Source organism: Pinus tabuliformis, chromosome 2_2 (assembly GCF_031772625.1).
Source record: "Pinus tabuliformis cultivar Carrire ecotype Pingquan chromosome 2_2, CPIR1, whole genome shotgun sequence".
NCBI lineage: Eukaryota > Viridiplantae > Streptophyta > Pinopsida > Pinales > Pinaceae > Pinus > Pinus tabuliformis.
The window spans coordinates 826,783,193-826,799,395 of record NC_142300.1 but is presented as its reverse complement, the minus strand read 5'-3'; the positions used below and the strand labels follow the sequence as shown (position 1 = coordinate 826,799,395).

The following is a 16,203-nucleotide window of genomic DNA, read 5'->3' as shown; positions in this document are numbered from 1 at the left end:
AATCAGCATGCGACTACACCAACTCCCTTAACAGAGTGAATCACCACGGGGAAATCATTGATTCAAAGAGCCCTCTTAATCCCACTGAATAACACCCACTTTCTCTTGGCCAACCACTAGCAGAAGGAGATTATCGAATGGAATGGTTCTGTTTCTCCAAAGCTTCGAGCCACTTAATATCGCTTGCAGAAGAGTTTTACCATCCTGGCTATAGTTGGGCTGATGGCTGAGAGTCTTAATACACGCCAGAACCGAAACTCAAAGAATCCAGAAGGCGGGAGCATATCGATATGGATGATTTTCAATTCTGTAGAATCCATAGATGTGTCTATGATGGTGTTGGGAACCTTGTGTTGGAAACTATAAGTAATTCCAACAACCAGACAGCGATATTCAACAATCATTTAATGTTGTATCTAGAAATCAGCTAGCCACTGTTCTAGAAGTCGGCGGATACATTGACAACAGGAAAGCTTCTCCAACAAGCCACCGACTCAACTGATCTCCGGAAACATCTACAGCTTGTATATATACCTGTTCTACAGCTTGTATATATACCTGTTGAATCTGTGAATGAAGCAAGTGTTCAGATTTGGTTCTGTGTTGTGTTGATAAGTTGTGCGTCTCTGATCTTTTCATGGTATCGGAGCCAGGTTGAGGGCTGAGTGTGAGAGCCCAAGTTGAGCGATCAGAGTGGGTGAGACATCGCTGTAAAGTGAGCTGTGAAGCTGTGTATCGCTGTGTGGTCAAGAGCTATGTGAGCGGTGAGCCGTGAAGCTGTGTATTGCTGTGTGTTGCTATATGGTGAGCGCCGTGTGAAGCAGTTGAGTTCGTATGGTAAGCGTGCCGAAAAAAACTCTGAGTAAGTCGGATTTGCAGAAGTTCCATGCATTCTGTTAGCATGCGATTTGCAACAATATTTTGTTCTCGATATAAATAAATTTTGTGCGAAGTTAATCTCCGTAAATATCACATATATGGATCTACTAAGTCATAAGGCAAACTTGAAAATTATTCGATGGTATTTATAAAGATCAGCATCAAAGAACGATTTAGATTATTATGGTTCAAAACTTCTTGCAAATATTCATGTTGGAAGATATTTAATTCCAACTACCACTGTTAATGCAGTAGCTAGATTAATCTAGAATACAGCAGATAGTCAAAGTGCAGGTTCTGGAGAAGTCGGCAGCAAGCGGCGATAGTGGGCAGATCACTGTTTAGACGGCGCCGTTCATTGTTCATTCGGCGCAGTTAATGTTTACCGTAGCTGCAAACTGTGTATAAATTGCCAAGCTCAGTCATGAATCAAACAAGTGGTGTTGTCATCTGTTTGTATGTATTTTCTGTTCTGTGTTTGTGTGTCACTGCTCTCCCTCTGTCATGGTGCGGTGAGCGTGGACAGAGGGAGAGCAGTGACACACAAACACAGAACAGAAAATACATACAAACAGATGACAACACCACTTGTTTGATTCTGACTGGGCTGGAAATCCAGATGATAGGAAATTTACTACTGGATACCTGTTCAATATTGGTTCAGGACCAATATCATGGAGCAGTAAGAAACAACCAACTGTTTCATTGTCATCCACTGAAGTTGAATATAAAGCATTATGCAGTGCAACCTGTGAAGCAATATGGCTTAGGAGGATCCTTGAAGATGTTGGAGAAACACAACAAGCACCTACAGTAATCAGATGTGACAATCAAAGCACTATCAAATTGGCAAACAATCCTATATATCATGCAAGGACAAAACACATTGAGACACAACATCATTTTGTAAGAGAAAAATTGCAATCAAAAGAAATTGACTTATCATATTGTAATACAAATGAAAATGTGGCTGACATATTCACCAAGCCTCTTGGAAAGGCTAAATTTGAAATATGTAGAAATATGTTGTACATTGTAGAAAATCCAAATTTTGTTGTAAGACTAGCTAAGACTTAGACCAGCAGGCATGACAATTAAGAGTATAGTGTCTTGTTTATTGTATGTAGTTGGAATTAAGGGGGAGTGTTGGAAACCATAAGTAATTCCAACAACCAGACAGCGATATTCAACAATCATTTAATATTGTATCTAAAAATCAGCTAGCCACTGTTCTAGAAGTCAGCGGATACATTGACAACAAGAAAGCTTCTCCAACAAGCCACCTACTCAACTGATCTCCAGAAACATCTACAGATTGTATATATACCTGTTGAATCTGTGAATGAAGCAAGTGTTCAGATTTGGTTCTGTGTTGTGTTGATAAGTTGTGCGTCTCTGATCTTTTCACCTTGGGTTCAATTGCTGATGTATTAGCAGTCGCTGGTGTTTTGTTATCATGAGTGGATTAATAAATGCTCTTGGATCTGATCCTCCATCGCTGAAGTATGACGATTTCGTGGATATAATGAACAAGGTGAAATTATAGTCGATGGTTTTCTTGAGCCTTGATTTGTTACTGGTTAATTTTTGATATAAAATTGTGGTCAATATGCAGCAAATGGTGCCTTATATGTATCCGGCAGCCGGAGCATGGATTGCAGCGTTTTTAGGTTCGGTTTCTAAAACTCTCTTAATATTAGTAGGTATGATGGAATTTGAATTAATTCATTAATTGAACATTGGACGTGTTTTCCAGAGGGTTTCTGCTGGACAAGGACCGGAGAAAGACAGACATCTGCACTGCGCAGAAAGTATTTGAGAGCTGTTCTTCGGCAGGACGACAGGTTTTTCGATACCAGAGGCACACATATTGCCGAGGTGGTTAATAGTGTTTACAACGATACCTTCGTCATACACGATGCCTTCGGTGAAAAGGTTTGTTTCCCACCTCTACCAGTCTAAAATTATTAATAGTGAAAGGTGTCGACCAGTCTCAAATTAATAGTGAAAGGTGTAGTCTAATTAATTAATAGGTGAAGTTGAAGCAATTTAGCACTAAATAAAAGACCCCACAAAGCTAAACTTCAGCGCAAAAATTTGTCCTAGTACCACAATTCCAGCGGAATTGAAAGTTTGAATCCCTGTAAATTCCCGCCCCATCGAATAACCCTGCATGGAAGTTTTTTGAGCCAATTTACATATCATCCTAATTACAAAAGTGCAGGTTTAATGATGTTACTATCAACAATTTACTGATATTGGCTGATTCTAATTATACCTCGTGTGTTAGAGTTTTTCAGGTTCCCAATTTCATTATGAATTTGTCCACTTTCATCGCTAACTATGCGGTCAGTTTCTATTTGTCATGGAGATCGCAACGGTGACAATGCCACTAGCTAGTGTACTGATCGCAGCAGAAATGGTTTACGGCCGAACGCTGATAAGGATAGCAAGAAAGATCACGCAGAATATAACGAGTCTAGTATAATTGCAGAATAAGCAATCTCTTCTATTAGAACTGTTTATTCTTTCGTTGGAGAAGAAAAGGTTATAACCGAAATTTTTTTCATCTCTTGTTGGAACAGTAAAGCTTGGGCTTAAACAAGGCATTCATGTCATGGTATGGAAGCCGATTGGTGATAAATCATGCAGCGACCGGAGTAAGGATTGTCAGTGCGGGCCACTGCGTTATCCTCGGTGGACTGTAAGACACATGACATTTATTCTTCCATGCTCTTGATCATGATTTTACTTGTGCCTAATTTTTCTGTTTGCTCTGAGGTCTCTGTCCAGCGCGCTTTCAAATCTCAAATACTTATCTGAGGCAGGGTTTGCTGCCTTTCAGATTGAGACAGCTCCAGAGATCGAATGAATTCGGCGAACATCAAGAGCTGATTCTGAAACCAAATGGAGCATATGCAGCTTTGGTGCAAATATAGGAGAAAACCACAGCACAACAAACCATTGATCTTAACACAGGATCTGGAATATCTAGGCAGAGGACCAATGATCTTAACACAGTCTCTGCAATATCTAGCTAGAGGCAAAGCTCAGATGGGAAACTATATTGTGCTTCAAATCGCTTTGAGGGTTGCGTATCTGGCTTGAAACGAGAAGAACAAGAAGTTAATGCAGAGACCAAATCAGGGAGATCTCCTTGCTTCCACAGGTTGCTTGCATTGAATGCTCCAGAATGGAAGTACGCTCTCTTGGGCTGTGGAGAAGTCCTTGGATATGCGGCAATTCAGATAGCGTTTTCTTTCACTATGGCACGCATGACTTCTGCGGTGTTCCGCAAAAATCCGGATGAGATTAGATCTAGTGTCACGATCTCTTGCATTGTTTTTACAACCTTGGCACTGCTGGCTTTCTTGCTGAATTTGGTTCAACATAATAATTTGGCTGTGACATGCGAGTTTCTAACGAGTACGGTCCGTCAAAGGATGTTTTCAAAAAATTTTACATTCAAAGTGGGCTGGTTCGATCTCGACCAAAATTCCAATGGAGCTGTTTGCTAATGTGGTAAGTATACTATCCCATTACTTTTATAACGCTGGTTTTACATAAATTTGTGAATAAGGATAAATGGTTCAGGTTTTGGTTTTTTCTTCAAATAGGTTTTTGTTAGAATTTTTGTGGATATTTTGTTTTATTTTTATATAAAATCTATTACAGTTACTATTAAGAAAGAGAAAGTCAAGTCTCTCAAATTTTTATTGTCTTTTTTCAATACGGGTTATCATTAACCCGATCCAAAAATTACTCTAATTAACTACCGCAATAGAAACCAGAAAACTTATTCACTCTCTTTAGAAATGGCTTTAGCTTAATTAATCTGTCCTTCGGTGTTCGTCTATGATTTAACATTATTACTCTTAATCACAGGTAAGATCCTTGATTGGGGTTTGTCTTTCGGAGTGTCTCGCTGGATTATATAGCTGCTCTGGGACTAGTCGTCGCGTGGCAACTTGCTATTGTGTTGATCGCTGTACAGACCCTCTCCTCCCAACTAATGCTACACTTCTCTCTACATTTGGTTCTGAGACAAAAATTTCTCGACTAGCTGGATAAAGAAAATCTACATTCCTCACCTCTATAGTGTCTTGGATTTTATCAAGCTTAGTTCCTTCATGGTCATCTGGATTTATATGACTATTTCTGTCCAAAATTTCAAACACAGATGTAACGACATCAGATCCCTTGGTCAGGTCAAAAGTCATACTTCCTGCATCCGCTATCATTCGACCCATTCTTACGAAAACAAAGTGGTTTAATAAAAAGGCATGGACACTAATATATCCGTGGCTAATAAGCTTCCCTCCATACCAAAACTCAAGTGGCCAATAGCATATTTCGAAAAACCTAGAAGCTCCCAGGGCCAATCTTGCGTACCATGACTGTTTATTGATCTCTCTGCGTGGGCCTTCTTGTGTGGAGTCAAATAATTGAATGATTCTCCCTTGAGAGCATGTATGATGGGTAACACATTCTAAGGCCACATGGCTGCCTTGATCGGTGTGGTAAGTCCACCATCATTGGACTGATAGAGGTCGACCATGACGGTTTGTATAACGCCACACGACGACTAGTCCTAGAGCAACTATAATTACTCCAGCGAGGCACTCCACCACAAGGGAAACACGATCCCCAACTAAGGATCTTACCAGCGATTAAGAGTAATAAAGTTAAACCATGGACGAACACGGAAGGAAAGAAAGAAAGAAATTATTTTAACGTCCACGAGGCTAAAGATAGCCTATGGGACAGATTGCTTCTTCATCTGCTTGATGTATTCGGCCCTTTTTTTGTGAAGCTTCACAATAAATGCTCCCATCTTCCCGACAAACTCCTCGTTAAATAGATTATCCCAAGAGCTAGCTGCCAGCGTATCTGCATAACTTTCCCTATTGTCTTTGAAGGCCTCACATTCTAAAATGAAATGTTTTTCTGTTTCCACTTTTCCAGAAGAACAAAAAATGCATACCCTTTCCTCCCACACTTCCTTTGGCCTTTTCCAGCGCCCTGTTTCACAACGGAGTTGATGAGAATTAGTCCTTAACTGAGCAATAAGAATTTTGGCTCTCCAAGAGATATTGGCCTCTATGTACGCTTTTGGTTGATGATTATGAGTGGGATTAAACTTCAATATAGTAATTTTTCTTTCTTCCTAGCTCCTTATCCCAAGTACGTTTGTGGAACTTTTCCATAACAAAAGCTTTTATCTCTTTGCTGTTTATGGGACACGCATTCAAGCAAATACCCCATTTACTAAACCATTTGTTATTTTGCTGCATCCAAGTTTTTTTGCTCTTGCACAATCTATCATTAAAGACAACCTTAGGCCATCTACCCTCTTCCATTTGCTCAATTTTTTTTAAATACCTTATGACTCGCACCATAGCAATTGCTTCAATAGGAGCAGTCCCTGTTTCACTTAACAAGATATCATAAGGAACTGCACTTTTAATCTTAAATTTGTTTGTAATCAAACGCTTCTGAATTTTCTCAATTTGTCTCCACTGCATGTCAGAGGTACTGCTAGCCCACAGTTCACAACCATAGAGAATCACCGAAATCACTAGAAGCCCAAAAAGAGTTTGAGTGGTCTTCCAGTCCCATAACTCTGCCTCTCTACACCTATTTTGAAAAGCATAAAATGCTTTCCAACCCCCCAAAGTTATTTTCTTTCTACAACCATTCCAGCTTAGATTTTTGTTGAAGTCAATTCCGAGGTATTTGTAATCTGCAACTTCTTCCAGAATGTTGCCTTCAAAGTAGAACTTATGTTGGTTATGTTTTCTTTTCTTAGAGAAGACCACTACTTTCGTTTTGCTGATATTGACTTGCATCCCCACACTTCTACAAAAATGCTCAAGGGATAGTAAGTGCCCTTGCAAACCAAGAGCCGATTTAGCAATCAGAGTAAGGTCATCTGCATACAAAAGAAGCCTTATAACAGACTTGCACAAATAGATACCATCACCCCCTTGCGAATTTAACCACTCCTCAAGCTTGTCGATATATAAACCAAAAAGGGTAGGAGACAGTGGGCAACCTTGCTTGACCCCGATATCGCTTCTAAAACTTTCAGAAATGCCTGCTGAAGTTCTAATTTTGACTTTCACCTCTTCATACAGCCTATGCACAACTGCTCTCAAATGTTTAGGAACCCCAAGTTCCTCCATTCTCTGCCAAAGTTTATCCCTAGGAACCAAGTCAAACGCTTTTCTGAAATCAACAAAGCAACAAAAGACTTCTTCCTTTTTCTCCCAAACTTTTTCAATGATGTGCCTTAAAGTTATGCAATGATCAACTGTGGAATGCTTAGGTCTAAAACCTGCTTGCCCTTTAGCACGCTTATCTCTTTCTTCTGCCCACTTGCTAATTTTGTTTTCTAGCATGCTTCCAAATAGCTTTGCAAACAAAGGGTTTATCATGATGGTCCTATAATTGGAGGGATTATTGACGTCGCCGCTCTTGAAAAGAGGTATTGCCAGACTAGTTGTCCAATCTGTGGGGAGCCCTTGTTGTATGATGTTGTTGAAGATTTTTGTAATGTGAGGTGCAAGAATCTTTGAGCCCCACTTTAGATATTCTGCTTGGAGTTCAGCTAAGTCTTTTGCTTTTCCAACACCCAACTTCTTGATACCCATCTCTACCTCTTGTACCGTGAAGAGTTTAGTATCCGTGTTGACCAAGGGGGGAGGGTCAACCTTGGGAACCTGCTCGTAAAGTTGTCTTGCATAGTCAAACCATTTAGAAGTTGTAATATTATTTCCAATTTGTATCTTTTTCGGTTGGAGCTCCTTCCAAAATAATTTGGGATTATTTTTCCCAAGGAAAATTAGTTCTTCCCTCCTTGAAACCATGAAATCAGTCTTTTTCTTGCTTAGTAAATGCTTGTAAGATTTGAGCTTTATGTTATCCTTGTTTGACTCTTTCCACATTCTCCTTGCCTTTTTGCATTCCTCGTCAAACCAAGCATTAACCAGAAAGCAATTTGTTTCAGACTTCTTAATTTTTGTTCTTTTGCACTTTGCTAGTACGCATTGAATTAAATGTGTTAATTCGTGACTATGAAGGCTGTGAATTGTAATTTTCTCCTTCTCAAAGAGCCTCTATAGCGTCATTTTGAAGGTATTACAATTTTCTGGGGTCAAAAGAATTCTGCCCTGTGGGAGATTTTGTTGGACATGCTGAATTTTTGACTCTAATTGTTTCTTTCCAATCCAAGAGAAACATAAATAAATTGGCTTGTGATCTGATTTCAAATCCCACAGCTGATCTCCAACCTTCCATTTTCTCACACAAACCATGCGAGCAAATTACATAATCTACCACACTTGCTCCATTGTAAGTATTGCAAGTGAAATTACCGGACTTTGCCCATCTAGTCAAGCCATTACAAATGACTAAATCAAAGGCCCCACATAAAGTAAGCAATTGTTCACCGAAGAGATTGCAACCCTTGTCCTCTGAAATTCTTTCCCACTGATGATTATTTTCTTATGTAAGCCAAATAGGGTCACAATCATCTTTACAACAAAGAATGCTAGCTTGCTCACTTGCAGTCCTAGCATTGAAATCACCCATTATAAGGACTTCACCTAGCTGAGAATATGTTGCAATATCCGCTTTTAAAGCTGCAAATGTATCTTTGTGGTCAAGCCCTCTACCTTTGTAGAATTTTGAAACCTGTGGCGCAAAATAGCATGCTGCAATTCTGATGTGGTTTCCATTTTCTGATATTTTAAACCAAATGAATTGCTTATTTGAGTCTTCTTTTTCTAATTGAATGAGACGACCTTCTTTCTCCCTTACTAAAATCATGATACCCCCGTGCCCTTTGCCATTCCCTGCTGCCTTGTTCCACACTGCCATCTTCCAGTATCCTTCAAACAAAGGTGTCTTGCACCCTTCATGCTCATGTGTTTCTATGAGGCAAATTATGTCTCTGTTTTCCGCAATAGGCCCTAACCCAGGTCCTCGTCTCCATGGGTAACCTCTGCAGTTCCAACAAACTAATCTTAAGGAAACCTGGGTATGACTTGATTGCTATTTATTTTGACATGTAAGACTCACATTTGAGTCTTTGTCCCTGTTTTCCCATACTGACCTTGCTTTCTGATTTCCTGTTGAAGAGTTTGTTGCCTCTTCTTTATTACCATATTGCTGCTCTGTTCTGGAAGGAGGTCCAAATTGCGCTATCACAGCTTTGCCTTTATAAATCCATGCTCTTTTTCCTTCATCTCTCGCTGCCCTAACCTTTAAAATTTCCTCTCTTCTTTCCACCTGTTGTTTTACAGTTAAATCTTCCTCTAGGAAAAAACGAGAACCCCTCAAGAGATGTTTCTTGCTTAGAATAATATATTTATCACGCAAGCTAGGCATAATGACTTTTATGGGCTTGGCTTTCTCCCTGTTAAACTTACCCACCCTCCATGCTTGGCATATTTGTCCTTGCCATAGCAACTTGTCTTTCAAGAAGTCTCTTGCAAGGTCAAGAGTACATTCATTTTTTCCATAGTCTTTCACCCCTTTAATAATTATGTTTGCTGCCCTATTTTGTCTTTCCTTGCTTTCACTATCTTGCATGTTGTCAACCTGAATATGTGTTTCTCCTTCCTTATTAGCAGAATTGCTAATAACTTGAGCCCAAGTTTTGGAAACTTTGGTGGAATCTTCTTTCATTTCTTCTTTTGCATTCTCTTCATGGTTGTTTATTTGGACAATCATTTTCTCTTTATCCTGGGATGATTTCACATTCACTACCTCTGTACTTTCCACTACATATTTCTTTATGTTTTGCACATCCGCCTTCATGCATTGCCATTTTGTCTTCCCTATCAGGAGAGCTTCCTGTAGCAATGCCACTTGTTCTTCTAAAATTTTATTGCTTTCTGCTAACGCCTTGTTCTCAGCCGTTATTATATGAATTTTATGATCTCTTTCCTACCCTTTAGCTTCTAAAACCTCCAACCTTTGTTTTGCATTTAACAATTCTTTCACATAAAGATCAGATGACCAGGTGAGAGGTGTGGATGTGGGACTATATAAGGCAAAATCATCAATGGTTTTTCCTTTGGACTTCTTGTTGCCATGTGCTTGTGGAGGAGACTTGTTTGAGTGCTTTTTGCGAAGGACTCGGTTACTTTTCTTTTTAGACTGTTTCTTCCTTGCTTGCTCCCATTTTAGACGGGCTATTCTTCGTTTTAAAATGCCCCGATATTGTTTGGCATTGACCCAAACCCACTTCCCAACTTTGGCGGATGAGGCAATTTTCACTTGCCCTAAATCATTTGTTTCCACATGTTCTGAAATTTCTGGTTCCTTTGTCATGTTTGAATGCATTTGCTGTTGCTTGCTCGCTGCTCAATACTTCCGCTGCATAAAAATTCCCTGTTTTCACACTGCTCACTGTTCGCTGCTCTCGCTGCTGCCCACACTGCTCTGCTTATATCGCTGACCACACTGCTCACCACGTTGCTATGCTCATAAATGCCCTGCCCCAAAACCCCATGGGCTCCATCTTTAGCTGTTCTCTCTGCGATGAAATCAAACGGAATCGCATGAAATTATTTTGCTCTCTCCGCTGCCCGAGCCCTGCAACACTTCCCCTTGTGCGTTTGCACTTTTGTTTCTTCTTCTCTCTGCAAACGAAGGGCGTTTCTTTCTGCAAACGGGTTATCAACCAACGATAAATGTGTTTACGCTCCTGCTCGATGGGACGATAAATTTATCTGGGTTTTCAATGGTTTGCAGTTTGTTGCTCGTGGGAAGAGATGTGGAGCTTGGAGGATGGAAACATTACATTAAAGCCATTTCTAAAGAGCGTGAATAAGTTTTCTGGTTTCTATTGTGGTAGTTAATTAGAGTAATTTTTGGATCGGGTTAATGAATAAAGGCATAACTTGTATTAAAAAAAGACAATAAAAATTTGAGAGACTTGACTTTCTGTTTCTTAATAGTAAAAGTTTATACTGTAATAGATTTTGTATAAAAATAAAACAAAATATCTATAAAGTTCTAACAAAAGCCTATTAAAAAAGAAACCAAAACCTGAACCAGTGTTGCACGAAGCGCCCCCCCCCCCCGGTTCCAAGCCCCGAAGCGCGTCCCGTACGGAAGCGCCTAGGAAGCTTGGCCGGAAGCGGCGCTTCCGAATTCAGAAGCGCCGCTTTGGCTTTTTTAGCCGCTTCCTGGAAATTTGGAAGCGCTGTACGGAAGCGCCGAAGCGCGCTTCGTACGGCGCTTCGGGCGTCGGAAGCGTGGCGCTTCGGAGGAGGAAGCGTACGCTTCCCAGATGCTTCCGTACGCTTCCCAAACGCTTCCGTACGCTTCCAGAAAAACTTCCGGAAAAGCGTTTAGAAAATCGTTTTTTTTTCAATTTTTTTTTTAAATTTTAGGTGAGTTTGCTTGTTAGGGGTGGGTCCACCTTGGGTTAGGGTGACGAATGAAGGCAAAAAAAATATAAATATAGCAGATGCTCCCTCATGGTAATGTTAAATTCTTAAAGTAAAAGTGACATTCTCCTTTAATTTTCATTTTCATCCTTTTACTTAAATTTTTAACATTACCATGAAATGACTCAGGATGTTTGAGAGTGGTTCCAGCCTCATTAGACTTCATATGGAGAAAATAGAATTTCATATCCTATTCAAAATTCAACAGACTTAACAGTTTTCAGGTATTCAGGATCAATGGGATTGTGGCATTTCATTAGATTATATCAAGTATGAAGGTATGCGATTAGCATTTAATCAAGAGCACCAAGCCCTATATTACCCTGGTGTTGGTGGTGTTAATTGTTGAACTCCTTTGTCACGCGGCACGCCCTTAGCAAAAAATTACCTTTCAATCAAGTCAAAATCATCGATCAAACATGTTAAGCTTTTTCTACCATATTTTAAGTCTTGAATTAGGTAGTTTGATCAAAATTGGGCAATGTTGACTAATATCCCTAGACAATCGAGGTAGAGGCAAAGGCTAGACAAGAGGAGAAGAATCTAGATTCTAGATCATTAATGTACAATGGATGTTATATCTATCTTGATTTATGCAAAAATATGCATGTTTTCATGTCTTCTACAATTAATTTGGTATTTGGGATGTTTGTTTTGAGTATAAATGCAAAAAAAATATAAATAGATATATATATATATATATATATATATATATATATATATATATATATATATATAGATAGCAGACGCCTCTGTAGACGCTTCGCTTCCTAGATTTTTGGAAAATGACGCTTCGGCGTCCCCGCTTCCAAAAAACGCTTCCGCTTCGCTTTCGCTTCGTGCAACATTGACCTGAACCATTTATCCTTATTCACAAATTTATGTAAAACCAACATTATTAAAAGAAATGGGATAGTATACTTACCACATTAGCTCCTTTAGCGAGCCAGGAGCTGGAATTTTGGTCCAGATCGAACCAGTCCACTTCGAATGTAAGAATTTTTGAAAACATTCTTTGACGGACCTTTTTTATTTTTCAAATGGGAGGGGCTAGACCCTTTTTTTTCAAATGGGAGGGCTAGTTCCCGAAAACATTCTTTGACAGACCTTTTTTATTTTTCAAATGGGAGGGGATAGACCCTTTTCTTTTCAAATGGGAGGTCTAGGTCCCTTTAGAAGCAAGGGGCGCTCTTTTTTTTAGAATATTTTTTTTAGATATTGGTACATATGCGCGTCAGAACAGTCTGACCACTGTCACATCGAAACAACAGTAGAGGCTCCAAGGAACAAAAGCGCTGCAGCATCTGCAGCTCCGCAGGAATCGAACTACGGCTGGGGGCGTGTAAACCAAGCAGGCCGACCAACACATCATGCACTCGCATGCATTCTTTGACGGACCTTACTCATTAGAAACTCGCCTGTGACACCCAAATATAATGTTGCATCAAATTCAGCAAGAAAGCCAGTAGTGCCAAGGTTGTAAAAACAATGCAAGAGATCCTGACACTAGATCTAATATCATCTGGGTTTTTGCAGAACAGCGCAGAAGTCATGCGTGCCATAGTGAAAGAAAACAGTATCTGAATTGCCGCATATCCAAGGGCTTCTCCACAGCCCAAGAAAGCGTGCTTCCATTTTGGAGCATTCAGTGCAAGCAACCTGCGGAAGGAAGGAGATCTCCCCGATTTGGTCTTTTGCATTAACTTCTTGTTCTTCTCGTTTCAAGGCAGATATGCAACCCTCAAAGCAATTTGAAGCACATTATAGTTTCCTATCTGAGATTTGCCTTCGGCTAGATATTCCAGATACTGTGTTAAGATCAATGGTTTGCTGTGCTGGGGTTTTCTCCTGTATTTGCACCAAAGCTGCATATGCCCCATTTGGTTTCAGAATCAGTTCTTGATGTCCGCTGAATGCAATTCGATCTCTGGAGCTGTCTCAATCTGAAAAGCGGCAAACCCTGCCTCAGATAAGTATTTGAGATTTGAAAGCGCGCTCGCCTGGCGAGCCTGAGAGCAAACAGAAAAGTTAGGCACACGTAAAATCATGATAAAGCAGCATGGAAGAATAAATGTCATATGCAGTACAGTCCACCGAGGATAATGCAGTAGTTCACACCGACGATCCTTCCTCCGGTCGCTGCATGATTTATCACCGATCGGCTTCGATACCATGACATGAATGCCCACAACGCAAAAACTACCGATCTGTTGCCACCTATGGAAAGCCCCTTTGCCAGGCCTTGTTTAAGCCCAAGCTTTACTGTTCCAACTGGTGAGAAAATGGACACGATGAAGATATAGTTCCTACCAAGCTTACAAAAAAATGTAGATTTTGTTTATCCATATCGTCCAAACGCCATGATCTTGAGAAATTTTTATCTCAGAATCAATGCGTAGAGCAGTGTAGCATTAGTTGGAAGGAGTGGGTGTGGTAAGTCCACTATCATTGGACTGATAGAGAGATTCTATGATCCCTTGAAAGGGGTTTTACTAATTGATGGGCAAGACATCAGGAGCTTTAATTTGAGGTCTTTGAGACAACCCATAGCCCTTGTAGGGCAGGAGCCAACTCTATTTGCAGGCAGCATCAGAGAGAACATTGCTTATGGTAAAGAGAACGCAACAGAAACTGAGATAGTAGAGGCTGCAAAGACTGCCAATGCCCATGAATTCATTTTGTAAGTAGACTGAAATAAAGCCCCTGACCACTGTTCAATTTGTTTTTCAAGGATTGCAAAATTTGGTTAGAAACTAGTTTTCCAACCAGGATATGTTTTTTTCATAATGTATGAGTTGTTTTACAAACTTCTATGAACTTAAAAAACATAATTTGCATGTGACATCTTGTAAATCTTATTTTAAACTCTATGTTTTATTAACTTTTCCTAAACCGAAAAATACACTGATATTTTAAGTTTAAACTCTATGTTTTATTAATTTTTCCTAAACCGAAAAATACACTGCTTATTATAAATCTTCTTACTAAATTCAATGCAGGTTATCTTTTTCTTTTAACCTATAAATAAATAAGCTCTGCATGAACAACTTGTCAGACTTCTTGTTAAATTCCATGCATTTTTAATCTTCCAGGGGCATCAGTGATGGATATGAGACTTACACCGGGAACAGAGGAACTCAGTTGTCTGGAGGGCAGAAACAAAGAACAACAATAACAATGGCAATTATAAAGAATCCAAGCATCTTGTTGTTGGAAGAAACAACCAGTGCTTTGGATAGTCATTTTAAGAAAGTAGTTCAAGAAGCACTGGATGGAGACATGGTAGGAAGAACAAGCGTGGTTGTAGCTCATCATCTGAGCACAATTCAGAATGCTGACTGTATAGTAGTACAGTGATTGAGAATGGGAAGGTTGTTGAACAAGGAAATCACGCTTCTCTGATCAGTAAAGGCGAAGGCGGTGCATATTTTGGTCTGATTAAACTGCAGCAACCACATGAACCAATTATTCATCCTGTAAGTTAAGATGCAATAACCCTCACACTCCTCATCACAAATGTGGCTAGTTATAAGGAGTGCAGGGCACTCAGCCCTCATAACCAGAATTGATATTTGAGTTGTTTCGCTAAATGGTAATGATTAGAAGTAGAAAGGATAAGAATTAGGGCGTTTGTTGTAAAAATGGTAATTAAATATCTCGGGTGGTTATAAAGAATAATCATAAACCTTATTATTACTGCTTTTAATGTGAAAAATATCTTTATCCGGAGTAAAATACCTTGTTGTTACATGGATGTTCTAAGAATTGAATGGCATTGCAAATCTTCTTATGTTCTACTTGAGAAAGGGCTGCAGTGGAAATATGTATTTGTAACAAACTTACATTTTCATTAACATCCTAGTAAAGTATGTATTTTAAATTTCATTAAATTTTCATTTTTATATGGTAACATTGTATATGAAATTTAACCTCCAACCTAGCTTTCGTGATTTACAGAACCCAAACATAGAAAAATGGAAAAAAAGAAAAAAAGAAAAAACAACAATTGAGGTTGGGATTACTTTAACCTCCAACCTAGCTTTCGTGATTTACAGAACCCAAACATAGAAAAATAGAAAAAAAGAAAAAACAACAATTGAGGTTGGGATTACACAGAAATATATTAGTTTTATTTTTTTATTATATATATATATATATTAATTTTCGCTTTTGCTCTTGTTTTTATAAGATTTCACAAGATTAACAAAGATGCTGGAGTAACAGCAATTGAGGTTGGGATTGCACAGTAATATATTAGTTTTATTTTTTAATTTATATAGATATATTTTTTAATTTTCGCTTTTGCTCTTGTTTTTATAAGATTTCACAAGATTAACAAAGATGTTGGAGTAATGTCACACTCATTTTATTGGGAATTGATTATGTAGACTAATCGTCATTTTGGGAACTTGGGATTAATTGCCCACTCAAAGTAATGGTAAAGGTTTGGAAGTTTACGAAGTCCTGCCTGTTTTGATGTAATGGAAAACCTCAACATAGTATCAGAGCCGGCGCATGATCGATTTTGTGATTTGCGTTTGACTAGGGGTGTTAGAATAATTGTCACACTTACATCATTGGGAATTGATCAAGTGGACTAACCAACACCCTGAGAACTTGGAATTAATTGCTGACTCTGGAATTAATTGCCCACTCACTCAAGGTAATGGTAAGAATTTGAAAGTTTACTAACCCAAAATAATGGAGAAATTTCTGATCATCAATCCATCTTAATCTGGGTGACCAAGATGAAATCAATGTGTAAAAAAATTAGTACTTATTTTTAAAATTTTGATATGTCTATTTAAAATTGGAATGAGATAGGCAATCAATTTAATAGTAAAATATAAAACCTTTTGCA

At 39.0% G+C, this 16,203-nt stretch overlaps 1 pseudogene across 1 annotated transcript in view; it reads left to right on the top strand.

Annotated features, from left to right (window-relative positions):
- Positions 1–2,335: 2,335 nt before the first annotated feature.
- Positions 2,336–16,203, top strand: part of LOC149195529 (putative multidrug resistance protein) — a 97,377-nt pseudogene continuing 83,509 nt past the window's right edge. Inside the window, exons 1-5 of the transcript XR_016255120.1 lie at positions 2,336–2,413; positions 2,495–2,549; positions 2,636–2,814; positions 13,646–14,022; positions 14,435–14,818. The product of XR_016255120.1 is annotated as a putative multidrug resistance protein (transcript). The remainder of the gene's footprint in view (positions 2,414–2,494; positions 2,550–2,635; positions 2,815–13,645; positions 14,023–14,434; positions 14,819–16,203) is intronic.